Genomic DNA, 10,632 nt, shown 5'->3' on the forward strand with positions numbered 1-10,632 from the left:
ACACAAGTTATCTGAAAATATGTGTTTACATGACTGTGTTTGCTGGTCCACCCGCACTCGTTGTTACTCATGTTGCCATGGCAATTTAGAAAATCGTGCGTGTGGAAGTATACACCTCTTTTGTCGCAAGTGTATGAGAGAACTGAAAACTGATTTCATTTTCAAAAGCCGTGCCTGGAGGAAGATCTGTGAGGGAGTGGATATTTAATATGACTCATTCTCTGTGTCTTTACATCCGTCTGTTTTCCTCTGTGTTCATCAGCTGAATCTCTCCGTGCAGTTGTAAGTTGAAAAAGAAAGGTTGTGGTGTAGCTAGTATGATATAAGTCCCCGATGTTTATTACCAGCCTCCAGCTAAATACACCAGCTACAGTACACCTGACATTCCTCTACTGTACATGCAACCGTGTTTCCCAAGGGGGGGGGCTAAGGGTTGTTTTATTTTCCTGCCACCTGCTCTCAACTTTTCGGATTCCCCACCCTGAGGTCGGCACCGGTGCCCTGACCTTCTGTCAAACCATGTGCAGGGATGAGTCCCAAAGAGTTTCCTGTTTAACTGATAGAGGACAGAAATATCCACATATTGGAGAGAGCTGGAGGGTAGCCAAACACAGCTCTTGTGCTAAAACACAGAATACAGATGCAAAGAACTTGCTTAAATATATCAATATATTAAAGTAAGCGCTTTCAAATCTCTCTTTTTGAATTAATCTTGTTCTGATTTTATATATCCTAAAATATGTTTTCACCTAAAGGTCACCTATTGTGCAAAATCCACTTTTTCATGTCTTTTATACATAAACATGTGTCCCCTCTGTGTAAAGAGATTCTGAACGTCTCAGGAAAAAGGATGTCTTTTTGTCCTGATCCATTTATATCAAATCCTGTCTGAAAATGAGCTGATTTTGACCACTTTATGATGTCATAACGATTTGTTGGCTTGTGTGACCATTAGCCAATCACCAACCAAGGTAACCCCCACCCACCTTATCACCTGAATCTCCTCCTAGAGCACCATTGTGTTCTTTTTAACCTGTTAAGCCCTGAGTCTGTTTTTCAGGTTTCAGGCTCAAAAATGACATTCCCAGAACAAATGACTATATCTTCACTTCTAAAAGGGGTCAATTATAATCTTTTTTTCTCAAAGTAATGATACACCTGTGAGTTGGATGTAGAAAAGTCAGAATCAATATAGATGTTTTTATTTTCAGGTAAATTCACATTCATAGTTTGTTAAATGTTAAGAAACCCTCAGACGCTGTTTCTTGCAAGTTGATGCGGGAGCCCCCGGGGGCGGGCGCTCCCGGGCTTAACAGGTTAACCAAATATCTCTCAGAGGGGCGTTGGGAGTGGCTCCTTATTTCCATCTAAAGTAACATACAGAGAATCAGCACTTTTGAAACAGGGCTGAAACAGAGGGGATTATGGGATGCTACAATGATCTGTTTGGTACTTCCAGCCAAACACTTCAGAGACATGTTTTGTATATAATTGAGACCTATAATATATTGATGAAAAAGAGTATAATATAGTGGACCCAAGATAAAGTAAGTACATTCCCATACCATTATGTCCGAATAGCTGAATTCCTCTGCATGTAATGTGTGTATGTATTAAAATAAAAAAAAAAGAACCCTAAGGGAAAATTAAAGCTTGGAAACGGGTATATATGTTTGGTCTCAGGCATTGTTTGCTTGTCCCTTTTTATCTCCACCTGGTTCCGTTCAGATTTTGTATGTATGCCCTCGATAACCTTACAGAGATGGACATAAGTGTAAACTCAGGATTCAAAGCATTGTGTGGGGAACCCAAGTGATCATAAACATTGCATCCAATACTTTCCACATCAGTCACATAATCAGTCGGCATCAGGTTAAACAGGTTTGTTTAAAGAGTTATTGAGTTTGCTGGCTGATTATACTAAAAAGATAAATATTCTTTTCAATGGCTTGTCTGTATTTGCGCATGCTCACACATGTATATGTGTTTTTGAGCTCTTCTTGCACCTCTTTAAAGCCTGTTAATTCCACAGAGCCTTAGTAAGAGACGGGCTGCAAATGGTCCCACCTACACATCCAAGAGCTGCTCAGCTGCTCACCATCTCTTTCTTTCTCCTGTTTTCCACACATGTTTTACATTAGTTTTACATGTTTTCCACACATGTAAACATTAGGCCTAAAGCAGGAAGTGAAATGACTTTTAGAAATAATGCTCTCTGTTGCTGTGTTCATCGACAAAACAACATGCATTATACCCTGGCTCGAGTCTTAAGGCCCTGACACACCAAGCAGTCACCAGAGAACTCGCCGACGCAGACTGTTGCGTCGCCGTGTTCTCCTGCGTCTTGGCCATGTGTCGCACTGGAACACACGGCAAAGACTTCAGCTGAGCACGTACGAACTGCGCATGCGTGAGTGGCAATAACTCTCCTTACCAGCAGGCGGCGGTAGTGTGTATTCGTCATTCAAAAGAGGCAACAACTGGAAGACAGAGAAGAAGAACAGACTGTGATCTAAACAAACAACAAATAGCGTGTGCGTTCCATTTTCACTCTCGTCCATCGAAGACATGTTTTGTGCGGTACTGGAGCGATCAGCCATTGGAGTGTTGCTTGTGCAAGACATTCTCAAGCAACCGTTTCGCTGCTCATGCACTGATTCGCTAGCTGAACAGCCAATCAGAGTGATTTCTTTGTCCGACTGCCTGTGGCCGACGCACGGCCGATTCAACATGCGTCGGCCATGAAAGGCCAAATAAGGCGTGTCACGGCCGACGGTGCGGGACACACCAAATTGAGTTTGGGCGACAGGGCACGCTTCGTCGTCCGACTAACGAAAACGGCCGATTTCGGCCTGGTGTGTCAGGGCCTTTACTCATTCTTTTAGAACACAGTATGTTGCCACAGGAATGTCCCCTTGTGTGTATGTACTGTATGTGCATGCATGTGTTTATGCCTGTTATACTTACAGTACATAGTTGTGTGCATTTTCTGTCCTTGAATCTCCTGTTATTTCTAACTGTTTAAACAGTACGAGTGCTCTTTAATCCACTTGTGTATATCTCTGCCTAAAGAGACAGTCTCTCTCTTTCACCAGCCCCACTCCCACACACTCCCTCCCACATATCCTCCTCTGGTTGGGCTAATCATCGCCTGTCACTTTTCCACCCACACACACATGCATGCACGCATGCACAGGCTAACACACACACCTGCCCTCCCTCCCTCTCTTTCCCTTCCCTCTGTTTCTGTCATACTCCTCTTCTTTATCCCTGCTTGTGAAGTAGGAGGGAGCTTTCATTTCAGTGACATGTGTGACTTTCCAACCCTTTTAGGGAAACACAGGAATTTGTAAGACTGGATACGTTTACGATAATCGTAACCGACCAGCTTTGCTCCTTTTGTTTTCTTTATTGATGTATCCCTCTGTTCTAAGAGGCTTGTTATTTATGACTAGAGTCATAAACTAAATAGGCACGTCACAGGTTTGAAGTCCTCCTGAAATGACTAGTTCTTTAATGTATCATCATTTCTAGAGCTACTTTATTTGTGTTGTAACTGACAGAAGTCCAACCAATCAGGTAACTATGGCACACACGTCAGTTTAATCAGCTAGCATGCAACCAAGTGTTGTGTAGATTAAAAATAACCTTGTCTCAATAAATCACATTCAAATGTACAGTTTGTTTAACTTATAACATAGTGCATACCTTTTAGATTTGGACACAGCATTTACAATGCCTCAGCAGCCTTATGTGACAAGCTGATGTTATTGTATGACAGTTAGTCACATTTTCACACGTAGACTTTTATATTCCAAACTAATTTTTTTTTTCTTCAAATGGCTTAGCGTGGCTCTCAATTCTTGTTAGCGAACAGCAGAACAATAGCCTGGTAATCTGACCCATTGCATGCCTTGCTGCCCACCCACGTGCACCGTGGAGTACCAATCATGGCCTGCTGAGCTCACTGTAAAATCTTACCTTAGTTGACTACAGATAGTTATTCTTTTCATGTTCAGACTGAATCTTTAGTAAAAGTGACAGCACTGCATCATTGCTGTGAGAATATAACCTTTGACATACCTGAATATAAGTCACTAACAAATAGTGAAGAGGTTATGTATAATCAGCTGAAGAAAATAGGTTTCTGGCTTGCTGGTATGGTAAGCCTGTCCTCAGGTGGAGTGGAGTGGAGAGGAGAGCTACTCTGTGATTGGCTGGTTGTGCTTCTGTTTTACTAGATGGTGTTTCACTGTTGACTCTAACTGAACATTAGCCCAATGCTGGTGAATGTATGTAACACAGGACTGTATTTTATATTCGCTATGGCTTCCCTTTCATCCTGTGATTTGGTTAACAATTGAAAATGCATTCCCTCTCGGGCCGTTTGGCTGATTATTCTGTTTTCAACAACCTGGGCAGGAATGTGAAGTGCTTACAGTTCAGCGTCCCCAGCCAGAGGAAATTACATATCTTTCTCCCCTCTAATCAACCTCTGTAACCCTGTTAATTGCCACATTTTAATAACACACATGTATGATTCAGCACAAAGACATGTCTTTGGGGAAATTACATGCACTAGAGAGACGGAAGAGATCATATTAACATGTACTTAAGCAATGGAAAGCTTAGGTTGCTGCTTGGAAAAAGTTTCAAGAAAAAAAAGGATCTCAGAGCCCACCCAGTAATTACCTGAGAAAGATAAGGTCCACACCGGGAAAATGAGTCTGCAAAGTGAGGTAGAATGAGTGCCTTTTTTAGGTTAATGGATCTGGGACACAAGCCTGGTAAATGAATGCCATCTAAAAGACTAAATGACACATCTTGTTAAAAGCAGAGGTAAGCTAGGTGGTCGAAGTGTTAACTTTGACATGCATTATTTGAATGAATACCCAAAAGTACACATACTGTGTACACAGAGTTCTTTCTCTCTCTCTACCTCTCTGACTCCCCTCTCTCTCTTCAGTCTGGCCTACCTCTCTCCTCCTCCAGCACCTGCCCCTGTTTAAATGAGAGCAGAGGAGCTCTTTTCTTAGCTCTGTCCCAACATCCCACGGGCCCCTGCTTTCTCCTGCTCTATTTCTGAGACTCGCACTGCATGATGGGAACCCAGTGGCCCCCCACACGCTCCATCTACACACATTCACGTTGCCCTTCATTTGTTCGTGGCAGGTACATGTGCTGAAGGTGAGCTTGGATACGGCTGGGATGGACATAGACACAACTGCAATGAAATCTCTCTTTCTATATATAAGGCTTTGTGCTGTGTTTTGCATATGTTTATTGTTGTAACACGGGCGTTTTGACCTAAACTAATTCTCAGTGCAATAGTTTAGGTAGCAGCAGCACAGTTTTTTTGTTGTCCTTCCTCACTCGTGCAGACCTTGATTGACCCTGGTATTTTAGGGCGGTAATCTGGCTAGATCAAATAAAACACACACACACACACACACACATACACATACACGCACGCACGCGCACACACACACACACACACACACACACACACACACACACACACACACACACACACACACAGCAAGTCACTTAGCCCCTCCTTGAATCTCCATTCCTCAACAGGTAGATGCATGATTCTGCGTTTTGTCTTGTTGCCTTCTCTTAATTTTAAAAGTCTCTGTTTCACAACTTTGGAAAAATAGTTTAATTCAGTTTCTTTTTTGTAACATTTAAGGTATCACTTGTTTTTGCTCCTCTCAAGGGATCTTCCCTATTAGGTTATTTGCCCTCAAACTAAATATTTTTCCTCTTTCATGTTGCACTTCCTTCACTTTTAACTTAATATTTTGAGTCTAAGGGAACTTTCTTTTAATTGGGGAGAACAACAACAAAAACATCCAGATCATTTTAAAGGATTACACGCACAGGGGATTTATTTCCCTGTCTCTCTTACTTGGCTTTCTCCTTTGTCCCTCTGCGTTGCTCCTGGGTTGTAAGATGAGTCAAAGTGGCTTTAATTCATCATTTATACTTTCAGCGACTAGTTATTGAAAAATGTTTTCCTGCAATTCTGCAATAATCTAAGTTGCTCTCAGGGACATACCGTAATGAAGGTTCAAGTCATGGATTCTTTTTGTGGCTTTGCTCAGGTTTCCATTACCTTATTAGCCCTCCATTGTACAATAACATCTTGTTTCATATGTGAAGATTATAAAATATAAGCTTATATTTCAGTTGTCCTTGAACAACCAGCTACAGTTCATGACCCCATCAACATGATAAATACCAGCCAACAAATACACTCTGGACCAATCAGCAACTCTGAAAAAGTTATAATTTATTTATTTAGCCTTTATTTATACAGGTGTAAAATCTCATTTTCAAGAGAGACCTGTCAGTGGTAACACTACCACACAAAGTTACAGACAGACAGGACACTAAACACAGAGGCAATAATGCAGGTTAGCACATGCACCTATGCAGTGTTATTAGTTTATGCATAATAAGGAAATGATGTATTGTAGTGCTGATGTTGTCAAATGAATCCAATGTTCTGCTCCACTTCTCAATTGTTTTTTTGTCCATACAAACTGCTCCCATGAGGCTTTGAAAGCCATTCTGTGACTTAAGTTTCATGACATATCTTGTTGCTCATTATTAAAATAACTATTACTGTATGCTTTATTTGTTAAAATGTCTAAGAAGGTAAAACCTTTACAGCTACTTCAAGTGTACTCTTTCATCTTAGAATACCGAAAACCGGTCAAACCAGGTGGAACAGCGGCTTCAAAAGAGGCCAGGATTTAGCTCACTGATACCAGATGGTTTGGATTTGTTGCATCAGTCTTATCCAGTAGACAATGCACGGCAAGCTATCTTGTATTATAAATGCAAAGATTACTTGCAACAGTGCTGACAGCCCACTTTTGTTTGACAGGCTTAGGCTAACATGATCACTGTTAAGCCTTCATCATGGCCCAAAAGCATGACACCATTGCTGGACAAACTTATATTGGGCTAGTAGGTTGAACAGCTGTGATGGCTGTGCTCCCAACTTCAGTACCATAAGTGATTTACTGCATATGAAATCAGTTTTCTCCTACGAGAGGCTTTGCGAATGAACAAAAAAGAAAACCAGTTCAAAAGGAGTTCATCATCCAGTTCACAAAACTACAAAGAGAGTGTGTGTGTGTATGTGTGAACAAGGGATGGATGAACTGTAAACATAAACTGCCCTCCCAGATTAAGTGTGTTTATAAGTTGTGGTTTCACAGGGAGGGTACTCGCAACCATGTAAACAAACAAACACATACACACTCACATGGCCACCCAGACTCTCAGCTATTACCCACGTCTGGCTAGTTTTTCTGCGGCCCCATTATTCTTGCCACCTTGTTTGTTTCTCTTGTGATTTGTCATGCTATATAGGCAGGTATAACATCAGTGTATACACACACACATACACATACACATACACATACACATACATACACACACACACTGTACAGTACTGTGGGATCACTCCACTCTCCTTTCCAGGGTCGTGTACAGTAAATGCTGATTTGAGGATAGCTGATAGTAATGTTGGAGATCTTTGAACAGTGTTTTGTAACACAACACTCTGCAGCCGCTGTCCCTCATCTAGCAACTTCTCCCATGGCAACGACCCTAGCATTATCCTGCTTCCATGACAACCCGTAGTGAATCCGACTTGACCTTCACCAGTGATTCAGTTTCTCTCCATCCACCTCCATTCTCTCCCTCCCTCCAACTCTGTCTCTCTTGTTCTCTCTGTCTCTCTCATTGCAAACTTCCTCTTTTTATTTATTTTTCTGCTTCCCAGCCCACATTCTGTTATTCTGTTTTTCTTTCACTCTACCTGTGTGGGTGTATCATTGCCTCTGTTACACAAGCAGTCAATAGCATCTACACCAGCTGATGTCATACTTCAGGGGACAGTCTGTTTGGATGCACCCAAATCCATGTCCATGCTTCCCTCTATGACTCAGTGGTTTGAGCTAGCGGGCATGTGGCTGCATGTTGCTAAGCTGCAGGTGCAGATCAACCTGAGCTCACCTCCCTACAAAGAAACTATTGTTTTCTCTCAGCCAGGGAAACCGGCAGGGGTGAAGCGGGTTTGCAAATATTGATGCAGTAATGACAAGTATTCAAGAGTTGATTTGCTGGAGTGTGTTTTTGTATCGGTGTGTCGAATTGTTAATTCGATGCGTGTTCTTGAGCTTGTCACTGTGGCTATCGATCTATCTGTCATGACGCCTCCCGCTGGTATGCGGATATCCTCTTGAGGCTGGCAGCACTTACAATCGTTCTCACTGGTTGAGTCAAGCCCGCTAGATAATCTTCTGCTCAAAACAATAACATTGCACAGCGTGTTCAAATGTTCCACATTAAGCCATCTTTATTGATTCCTGATTGAATTATCTGCTGTTAACTGCCCCTGAAGGTTGCAGTACAATTTTCTGTGTTGTGTGATATGATATCCAAGTTGCCATGGGAACTGTTTGCATCTCGAAGTGTGAATGTTTCTTAGTTTTTTTTATGTCGTTGGCTCATGCATTGAATAGGAATCAGAAGAACAGATGAAATCTCTTGCAGATTCATCCCCTTTGCTGTGTGCGTGTGTGTGTGTGTGTGTGTGTGTGTGTGTGTGTGTGTCTCGATGGCTGCTCATTTGTTAATTGATCCCGCTAGTTGCAGCAGACAGAATGCCAGGGTTTCTAAGCCTGAAGGGCGGTGATTAGGGATGAGTATCTTTAAGCTGCTTAGCAGGCCTGCTGGGAACTGACAGGATGCTTTGGTCTGCTCCTGTGAGGCTCCAGATCAGCAGGTTGCACCATGGGAAAAATGCCTGACTGTCTTGGGAATACAAGAGTTGTATGGCAAGTTGTCACTGAATTTAACGTGTTACAAAATGTAAAATATACATTTTCCTTACACTTTGCACTTTATTCTGCTGCACACGCTTGTTTCCGGTGATGAACAGGTCAACAAGATGGTCAAAATAGAATTTTCCTAATTAGTAGGTCATTATTTATATCAGCGTTAAACCACTGTTTTAAAAGGTAAATCATTGTGCACAATGTTGAGCTTCAGGAATTCATCCTTTAAGCATCAATAATCTTTCAGCAATATTTACTTATATTTAAGTAGCTCAGGAGCTCCAACAAGCCGTGTAGGACAGAGAGTGAATACACATACTATACAGAGATGCTGTATGAGAAACCAATGCGAGTTTGGAACATTGCACAATATAAATCTATTCTAGTAGACCTCAACAATGGAATTATGATCAGTAGAAATGGCCATGACATGGGACCTTTAATATTTTTTTTAAGAGTAATACTTACTTATTATATATTCTGTCTCTCTTATAGCTCCTACCTGCTTCAATGTCTGTCTGTAGCTATTTGCATTGTACGTGCTGTGTGTTGAGATGAAGACCACTCCAAAGCCCTTTGGTGAAGACTAAGTTTGTTCTGGAACCCCTTCAGCTAGTTTTGATCCATTTTCGAAACCTTTTGAGATAAATTGAGATGTACTCTTACAGGCCCGTTTTAAAAGAGGACACAGCAGGGGGAGATTACAAAATCTGTTCTCTAAGTGTTGCACTTCAGTGAGCAGCTCCTACTCACAAATGTCCCCTGTTTCAGAAAGCGGATTTATTGAAAACTCTTAAATGTGTTAACCCTAAACCTAAGAAAACACTTGGTTTTCATTTCCAGTAAGAGAGGTAATTTAAACTCCTGGTCAGTTACCATGGTAACCACGGTGACTCTGTGAACCCTACCTGCTTGCTGGCAGGTTTTAGACAACATCCCGAGTTCCTCTCCGACTCTTCCCTGATTCAGAGCCAGACCGTTTTATTTTCCGTTGCTTAAGTCACTATCATGTTGAGGCATGTTTATTAGCAGAGGTTTACGGTATGTCAGAATCAAAATCCAGGTTAAATATAAGAATTGGTATTACTCTTTGATATTTTTATTATTATTGATATTCCGTTTCTGCTCCTTGTGTTTTAACTCTTTCAGATTGAACCTGAGCAAATACATTCAAAAATATATTTTAATAATGTGTAATGTATAGGGTCTAATTCACAGTCAGATTTCAACACTTGGAGGACATTTAAGTCTTGTAAATTATGAATATAGACAACATTGAATACAATGATGTTGTATCAACTATTCATGCATCAATATCTCAGCATCTTCTGGATTAAAATGGAGACTATGATCAGCTTTTATTTAACTCAGAGTTCAGGCTTATGCTCAGAGACTAATAAACCTGCTTTTTGAAACAGGCCCCAGTACATACTTTTCTGTACGCTGAATGCATTACATTGCACTGCTGTTCAGTCTTTGGCAACAGTTGGCTTTTTTTATTAAACATTTTAAAGATTTGATTAAATAGCTATTTAATCATTTTAAATGGAGCCTTGCAAATAATTGATTTTTCAATGTTCATAAATATTACAACAGCATATCGAGATGTTTGGTCATTAGCCACTTATTTGCACTATTAATCTTCACTCAGTTTAATCTTCTCACTAAAAGCAATAACTTAATTATTAACACAATCAATATAAAGCAATACAACTGATATCACATGCTTTCAAAAGGCGTTAACATGTATGTAGTAGAGCTAAAGCTAAGGGGC

General features: G+C 41.0%; 1 protein-coding gene across 3 annotated transcripts in view; it reads left to right on the plus strand.

Moving 5' to 3' along the window:
- The window catches only part of baiap2a (BAR/IMD domain containing adaptor protein 2a), a 51,010-nt gene that overhangs the window by 17,250 nt on the left and 23,128 nt on the right, over positions 1-10,632 (plus strand). The window lies entirely within an intron of this gene.

This window comes from Trematomus bernacchii, unplaced genomic scaffold (assembly GCF_902827165.1).
Source record: "Trematomus bernacchii unplaced genomic scaffold, fTreBer1.1, whole genome shotgun sequence".
NCBI lineage: Eukaryota > Metazoa > Chordata > Actinopteri > Perciformes > Nototheniidae > Trematomus > Trematomus bernacchii.